The sequence below is a fragment of the Triticum urartu genome, chromosome 5A (genome assembly GCF_056163025.1).
Source record: "Triticum urartu cultivar PI428250 chromosome 5A, HENAU_Tu73, whole genome shotgun sequence".
Classification (NCBI taxonomy): domain Eukaryota; kingdom Viridiplantae; phylum Streptophyta; class Magnoliopsida; order Poales; family Poaceae; genus Triticum; species Triticum urartu.
In genome coordinates this window covers 603,411,872-603,421,193 of record NC_141877.1, presented here as the reverse complement: position 1 = coordinate 603,421,193, position 9,322 = coordinate 603,411,872, and the positions used below count along the sequence as shown (strand labels likewise).

Here is a 9,322-nt window from a genome sequence, read left to right as displayed (position 1 = left end):
TTCCCTCCATCACACGAATGCCTTTTTGCTCATGAAAACATGTTTTGAAGCTTATGCTCCTAGGCCATTCTTATCTAGCCACTCATTCTAGTTAGAAAGTTTTATCCCACACTCTAGTTATCCTTTGACTCGTTGACCATAAAGATTTGTATAGACTGGGTGACTTGCTTGGACCTGTATAGATCGGGTGACTTGCTTGGACATATAAGGGCTTGCTTGGACTTTTCTTGATCGTCTATATGACATCTGGTAGGATTTTGATTATTCCTTCAACAATATATTAGACCAAAATGATATGAGATGACTAGCATAAAAATATACCACCAAATTTGTATTGAAAGTCTCTAATGGTATATTTTACGGCATATGTATCCTACTATCAAAAGAGCCTATATGTTGCAACGGGAGAACAAAATCCTCATATGCGCCAAATGACTCATTCGTGTTGCCACAACCTGTCATTGCCTCACATCCCCCCGGAGGCTCAGACCAGCGCCACTGCCTAAGTTAGGCATCCTTGTTCTCATGGGGGGTTGGGGACGACGACCTGGAGTCGGGATATTGCCCAAAACTCAAGAGTAAAGATCATCGCACTCCCTAGCGCAAAAGCAACGGAAGAAAAGCTCATCAATCTCCCCTTAGCCCAATAAGCCCCACATCAAGTATCCCGAACACAAAGAAACAATTGTGCTTTCAGCAAAGCATCTTTGCAAAACGGTTATGAAGTGTATGAATTGTTCAGTTGGCGACTTTTTTATTAATCAATGACACATCACATCCTAGCCATCTTTGTAAAATGGCTAAGAAATGTATAAACTTCAGTTCATGGCTTTTAACATATTGATCACAATCTATGTGCAAACATTTATTTAATCATTACAAACCAGACATGTAGGAACAAAGAAAATTGAAGATCATCCATGTTGGTCAAAGCCACAAATGTGAGCACAACCTCCTTGTTGATGAGTATAAAAATAAGAATAACCCACTGATGTTGTGTTGGCCGAAACATTTTATTTGTAATCCAACAGGCTAACAGATAAGGTACACGACAATATTAAAAAAATGTATTTCCTTTTACTTGAAGCACCCTGCAGCTCTTGTACATGTTAGAAAATACCTACATGTATGTGCCACGATAATAAAGTTGTAGAATGGCGTGCATACAATTTAGAAATTATAGAATGTGCATTTGATTTCGGCAAAATCACTAACTACTCTATATTACAAATCAAGTAATTCTTAGATGACCAAGGATAAAAGGGGAAGATAGTAGTACATATCACCTATGACAGAGAAAAATGATGACCTTTTATATACAACTCTGGCAAGCACTGAATCTCCATTAATATAGACAACCAATTGTCTAAAAACATAAAGGAAACAAAAAGAAAAATCAGAAGGTTGCTTTCAGATAAAGCAATTGGTATCAGTGGCGGAGCTAGCCACCAGAAAATGGGTATACATATTTCCCCCAAAATAAAAAATCTACTAGCTTTTTAATTTTTTGGGGGCATATGTATATTATACGTTGGTAGTCAACGTTTTTGCAAAAATAGTGGGTGTACATTTGTACACCCAAAAATACATGTAGCTCCGCCCATGATTGGTATAGAAGCTTATGGTTGTCATGTGTTTTCAGATGGGCCTGCCAATGGATATGGTGCTTCTAGCAATGGTAAGACATTTTTCATTTGTTTTTTCCCCTTCGGTATCTTGATCATACTTTAATGTGATCTTTTATGATTCTCAATCTTCATAGGAAGGGGTTCATGACATAAAATCAATTTATCGCGGTTCTTGTAGAGGATGTTTCGTCAGTGACACTCAAATCCTTTCTTCATCGGATTTTTGAACTCTGTATAGCTTCCTAGCAAACAAATCACCCAGATTCTCATATTGAGAAACCATCTTCAGGTATGATTAGCTATAATGACAAAGTATGACAAGCAGTTGCATTCACCTGAACATAAATGAGAAGACAAATAATAATCGATAGAAACCTATGGAAAATCCAACCATGAATAGCTCAGATTAGCCGTTTGAAATTTATACCGCAGTCAAATTCACAATTTGGTAAAAAAATCATCCAAGATTGTGTCGCAACGTAATGCTTGAAGTCGACCATTAAATTCAATGTATACAGAACTGCTGGTAGCTGCATGAAGTTTATAACCAAAAAGCTATGAAAGCAACACGGCCCATCAAAGGGTGGACAAAATGATAGGTTTGAGGAAGAACGGTGAAATTCTAACAATTTGCAAGCTTCTGGAGTTGATCCTAGTTTGCAAGTACACTGGTAAGCTACGTATGAATGCATCTGCAAGATTGACATGAAAACTAATGTTCTACCTAGCAAGTAAACTACAATGGATCAACACGTGTAGCAAGTGGAAGATCTCAGACTTGCAGCACACAATTTATGTGTTGACTAATAGGTATTCTTCTGTAGTCCAGGGTCATACTTGAACTCCTTAACACACTCATTTGCCTGACAATAAAATAGGAAACATGAACCAGCTATTATTGTTAAGCATTAACTATGTTTTACAGCCAGCTACTCTCAGATATAATTGTGATTTAACCACACAAACGTTACATGATGTCAATATAATTCATGCTTAGATTCAACATGTAACTTGATGCAAATAATTACAGAGGTGAAGTAAAAGGATGAATACCAAGAATGTGAGCATCTGAAAAGGAATCTAGCCATTCCATCCATAAATCGTCACATACTTCTCAGAGTACATGAAGCATGGGTTAAGATAATTACAGAGAAAAACCACATCAACAAACTTGTTTAAGTGGTTGATGCCCGATACATATTTTTTTGTCCAGAGTATGACAACATTGTGAGAGAGGTAAGATCATTGCTAGTTCGCCAACATTATAGACCAGATCTATCCTCACATCTTGAATCATACTCCAGGAAAAAAAATCCGAATCAACTACCCATACATTGTATAACTCATCATGGATTAGTAGGAATAGATAACTCAAGGATTAGAATTGATGCTCATCAAAGAAGATGGAGAAAGGGGAGGAGGGCGGAGGGGCAAACCACGTAGCATTTTGTTTGTCGCGTTCTTTGCTTTTCCCACGACAACATCCAGCTTGTGTTCCAATCGTCGACAATCTCATTGACCATGCCGGCGCCGTTCTCCACACACGGCCGATCGTTGCTACTTCAAGCGAGGCAGGCTCCAGGGCCCCGCCATCCAGCATCAGCGTGGGTGAGCGCGACGTGCGCCTGGAATCAAGAAACGCTAGTAGAAAACGGAGCTTTAAAACCGGTTCTGTAACCGGCACTAAAGTGTGGGCACTAAAGGCCTCCCTTTTAGTACCGGTTCGGCATGAACCGCCACTAAAGGCCCATCACGTGGCATGAGCTCGCGCCGTGGCATGGGGGACCTTTACCAATCGGTACTAAAGTTTTTTTTGAAAATTTTGGAATTTTTTTAATTTTTTTCGATTTTTAATTTTCTGAATAGAATTATTTGATGATTTAGTCTCTAATCACCCCTCTTAACTGCTGAAGTGTGGATCATTAATTCCAAATCGTCTAACTTCCCGGTCGGTCACCCATCCTCTCACTCCCCCAGCTTGAGCACGCTTAACTTCGGAGTTCTATTCCCCCTACTTTCCAAGTCTGCACTTGTTGTTTTCCTCACAAATGTAAGCTGTCAATCTTATTAACCCTCAGCAGTTTAGCTTGAACATTAGGTCACTCGTTTCACCATTTGAGTTTGAAACTATTATTCTAAAAAAACAGTAATTATTTAGTAACACTAATATTTCTTGAATAAATTTGACCATAGTTTGACCAGATTTGACCAAAATTCAAAAAATTGAAATAATTATTTAGTAACACTAATATTCTTGAATAATTATGTAGTAACATTAATACTTCTTGAATAAGTAGTTTGACCATAGTTTGACCAGATTTAACCAAAATTTTAAAAAACTGAAATTTGAGCATATCATTTTTTCCTTTTGAAATTTGAGGATTCTAAAAAATTGCCCTATAGTCCCGGTTTGTGTCTCCAACTGGGACTATAGGTCAGACTCCTTTAGTCCCGGTTCGTGGCACAAACCGGTACTAAAGGATAGCCCTTTAGTACCGGTTTGTGCCACGAACCGGTACTAAAGGTGATCGTGGGGCCCCGGCCTGACGCCAGCCTGCCACCACCCTTTTAGTACCGGTTCGTGGCACGAACCGGTACTAAAGGTTCAACACGAACCGGCACTAATGGTATCATTAGTACCGGGCCAAAATCGAACCGGAACTAATGTGTCTCACATTAGGTCCTTTTTCTACTACTGGAAGAGAGGGGATTGGTGGCAGGGGCGGACCTGCTGCCGCTTTGACCGGACTACACACTTGCTGCGCCGAGGTGCCCTTTGGCGTGTTGGGGGCTGCGTTTTCTCATCGGCCACGCCGCCTAGGACCTAGGGATGACAATGGGTATCCATTACCCGCGTACCCTGCGGGTAAAAACCCTATTAGGGCAAGGGTATGGGTCAAAAGAATACCCATGGGCACATAAATAGAAAATTTTCATACCCATCGGGTATAGTGGGTACGGGTATGGCTTTCTATAACCCATACCCATGTACCCATGTACCCGCGTATATTCTGACAAATAAGCCTTATATATATTATTTATTTAGATATTATAAACATATTATATGTACATAAATCCCACAGCCCTAAAAAGACCTCGTCATGCATTCATGTTAGGCCGCTCCACCATAATAGCTAGCCCATGAACAAGTATGTGTTGTTGTTTATAAATTATTATTATAAGTTGTTGTTCATAACTATGTAATGCTCAAATTGATGTGTTGCAAATCTGAATAATTTTACCCGCGGGTACCCATTTACCCTGATGGGTGACGGGTATGGGAAAAAAATTGTACCCATCAACGGGTATGGATACGGTTTGGGATGATGGGTAAGGGTATGTGATGGCTTCACCCGTACCCAAACCCCGCGGGTGCCATCCCTACCAGGACCTCCGAGGTTCGACCTCTCCTCTTCACTACAGCGACGCGCCGAAGCCTCTTCCGCCTCGGCACAACGGGCTAAGGTTGAGAGGCTATGGAATTGGAAGATTGGCAGGGGGTTCGGGGCCTGCGATCTTGAGACGAACGGAAAAAACAACAGGGGTAAGGGGCGGAGCAGGGCCAACAACGTGACGTGGCCCAGGCGGAGACCTAGACAGCTATGAACTTGTCTAAAAAAAGGCAGTTACGTACAAAAAACAACCACATGACGTTGAATCGTTTCTTTTCAATTACAGGTGGCACTGTGGGTAATTTTTATCAACTTTAATGACAATTTTAATGACGGCGGATGGGAGAAGCAATGCACGCTTTATTATTAGGTAAAGATAAAGATAAAGACATTATTGGTCTAACGATGATCAAAGTAAATAAAAAATTAGGTCTTATAAACTCAAGTGGAGGGAGTAACAACTTAAATATCTTTTGTTACAAGAACAACTAAAAATCTTCCGCACAAAAAAGAAAGGAAATCTTTTAAAATAAAGAAAGGAAGCATGAAATTACCATGATATTTTTGAGGGGATACCATGAATTTTCTTAAGAATTCCATGATATCGTTTCATTTGTTTTGGAAAGAATTCCCTCGGGAGGATTTTTTTTTACAGAGGAGCTCGCAACATTTTTTTTTGAAAATCAACCTTTTTCTTGAGGGGCAGAGGAGAGTGCAACAGGATTTACACGAGGAGAAGCTCAGCAACAACAAACAACGGGCACAAAGCTGCTGCTACGGCTTTCAAGGCCCAGGTCTATACTTCGTCCGTAATTGAGGCCCAGATATAGCAAACGCCAGCCCAATTCAAACGAACGTCCCCTCCCGCGCGTGACTGGCTCCCGCACCGCCCGCTGCTGCCGCTTGCTGCGCTTCGGTTTTAGTACCACCTCGCCTAGAGAAGGAGCACCGAGCGGGAGCGCTGGCTATAAAATGAGGGCAAGGTGCGACGTTGTTCCATACTTACCTGGACGGGGTCGACGAGCGATCAAGAAGGCTCGTGGCCTGGGTCAGTGGTCCACATTGCACTTGGTGGATGCGCTGGCCCACCATCTCCCCAAGTGGGAGAGTGGACGTCATAATTTGTGGTAGAGGGGGTACGCGTTCGCGCGGCCCCTGCCAATCCTGAAAATTAAATTTTGGTCCCTGGCTGGCCTAAATACGAGGTCGGATTTTTCAATCCGGTACCTTGTTTGATTATTATAATCTGTAGCACAGCGAGCGGGAGCTAGAAGCAGTTCCTCCGACGTTATTCTGAATAGAGAAATTGAAATTTCAGGAATGGCTGAGGTTGCGATACAAGTTTCTCTCAACAACTTATGCATCTGGTGCCTCTTTACCTTCAAATTTGGGAAGAACACATGCAGAAACCTGTAGGCTGGACCGACAGAAGCCACTGCAGTCTAGTAGTATAACTTGTCAGGCACCCCGCTGGGACAGTATCATTTAGCCGCTACAAATTCTTGACACAAAACCTTGGCTCTGGTTTTCATTCATTGAGCATGAAACTAATTGAAGGGTCAACAACTTTACAATCAGATGTGTCACAACCAAGGTAGAAGAGCAAGCACACAGATGTTAATCTAGCGCAAGCATACGGTTCAATGCAATACATGTCTTCTTCATGTTCAGGGGCAGCAACCAGACACCAAATTCATTTTTCCGGTACACGTCTTTAGTCATTTTGACAGATGCTTCCAACCTAAGACCAAACCATGCCCTGAAGAAGAATCCTTTGCTAACACACCGATAAATTCATAAGGCCGGCCATTCAAAAGAAATAAGGCCCCAGCATGCCTCTCAAAGGCAAAAACTACACTTGAAACTTGTCAGTTTCACCAAAGGCAGAAGAATCAATAAGTAGTTGGACAAAACATCTAACTGATAAATGGAACTTCTCTTACTATGCTCTAAACACTCAAGGATGGAACTACCTGGCAATACTTCAGAGCTTCTGCCGCCACGAACATCTATTACACATACTGCAAAAGAGCCACTGTTCTGTTCTCTGCTGGAAGAACAATTTTTTGGAACAAGTTTCATTAAGGCTGAAGTAAGAGGCCGCAAATCGATGATGACTTTGTTGAACCACACCTACATACATAAAGATGTCAGTATACTGCATACTGCATGAATCATAGCAGTATGCAGTTGCTCCTTTCTTCCATCTCTCTAGGTTCTATGCCGAAGACCTAGCCTTTGAAGATCACAATCAACTACTCCCTCCGTCCGGAATTACTTGTCTCAGAAATGGATGTATCTAGAACTAAAATACATCTAGATACATCCATTTCTACGACAAGTAATTCCGAACGGAGGGAGTACTACTTGGGCGTGTTGGTAGTAACTCTTGGTATCCCCTATTGATGAAGAATAATCCTGACAACCAAGCGTGAGAAAAAATGTCGCCACACGCGACAAGCCATGGGTGGGCAAGATGCCATTTGCTGGTCATGCTTCCATCCAAATCAACTGCTATTTTCTCTATGCGAATCCGGGGTACGAAGTGCACAATAAATAACCGATGATCATGATCTATGCCGAAGACCTAGCCATTGAAGATCACAATCTTCTTAATCATTCCATTTCGGGGAGAAAATCTCAACCAAGAGTTACTTTTTTTTTCCGAAAAGAACCAAGAGTTTTACTACCAACACGCCCAAGTAATTGTGGTATCCACTGTTGATCAGGAGACATGAGTTGTGTGGCGAAACATGAGCCGTGAGGGCAACATCGTAGTCATAGAGGTCGTCTGTTGCGCGGCGAGCGCGAGCTGAAATCAATTTCTCATATGCGTAACCTGAACAGAGGAAATATGGTTTCAGTATAGTGGCTCGAGGGTTCAGATTCAAGTTTCCCTGAGCAACATGAACGACCTAACATATGCCTCCGGTGTTGTCAGTCTGTATGTTCTGCTGCTCTTTGTTTTCCCTGTTGCAACTAAGTAAATTTTGACAAGAACACATGCGGAGGACCGGCTTAGTATTAGTATTAACTTGTCCGTTCAAGCACAGACAAGCACCCGCAGGGACAGTGTCATTTCGCCGTGAAAAGGTCTTGACACAACACCTTGGCTCTGGTTTCATTCATTGAGCATGAAACTAATTGAAACGTCAACAACTTTACAATCAGATATGTCACAACCAAGGTTACTAGCTAGCAAGTCTCTTAAGGCCAACATGCCTCATACGGCAAAACTGCGCTTGAAACTTGTCAGTTCCACCAGTAATCAGTTAAACAACACGCCTAACTGATAAAAGGAACATCTCTTACTATGTTCTGAACACTCAAGGATGGAGCTACCTGCAGAAACTTCAGAGCTCCTGCCAGCTGCCGCCGCGAACATCTACTACACAGACTACAAAAGAGCCACTGTTCTGTTCTTTTGCTGGAAGAGCAATTTTTCGGCACAAGCTGGTAGTGTTGGCTTCAGCATTTTCATGAATGCTGAAGTAAGAGGCCGGAAATCGACGATGACACCATATACTCCTAATATACTTGAGCATTGCCAACATGATCCGACATATCAAAGCTTCAAAACTTTGTTGAACCACATCTACGTACATAAAGTCGAGATATCTTACAGGGGAAGCTCATATGCAGAGCACTAATAACCATCCATCGCGACCGTCGATCATCACGGATACGAGTAAAACATACTGGACACAACCCACATAGGTTGCATCGTACTGCCACAGTTTAGAATGGAGACATCTTCCTGCAGTGGCTGACCCAACTCACATGTGATCCACTCTTTAGAATCATAGCAGTATATGCAGTTGCTCCTTCCTCGCCATCTCTCTGAATTCATGCAACACAAGGGCTGGCTTCTCTCTTCGATGCTGATGAAGATCGTCCAGTTCCTAGCTTCTCCACCTTCACCCACTTTGTAGGTTCAGTTAGTAAGTCGAGTCGGAAGGCTTCAAAGGTATCCCCTGTTGATGGAGAATAATCCTGACAACCAAGCGTGACTGCGTGAGAAACATGTCGCCGCACGCGACAAGCCATGGGTGGGCAAGATGCCATTTACTCGTCATGCTTCCATCCAAAATTGTGGAATTGAGATACTAACGCCAGTGAAGACATCCATAAGAAGACATGATTGTTTTTGACCCCGAAAGAAGAACTATTCCAAGAGGACTCGGTGGGGATTTGCTGTCACCAAAACGTTTAGGTGCCTTGGTTGGCGAGATCGCAGAGGGACACGAGGTTGGGGAAAGATAGGTGGCAACAACGTCGATTTGAAGGGATACGAGGAGAATG

General features: G+C 42.2%; 1 non-coding gene across 1 annotated transcript; it reads left to right on the top strand.

The window, feature by feature from the left end:
- The first annotated feature begins 6,018 nt into the window (after positions 1–6,018).
- Positions 6,019–6,178, top strand: LOC125511928 (U1 spliceosomal RNA). Its single transcript, XR_007285196.2, has one exon. It is a non-coding gene; the product is annotated as a U1 spliceosomal RNA (small nuclear RNA).
- The last annotated feature ends 3,144 nt before the right edge of the window (positions 6,179–9,322 follow it).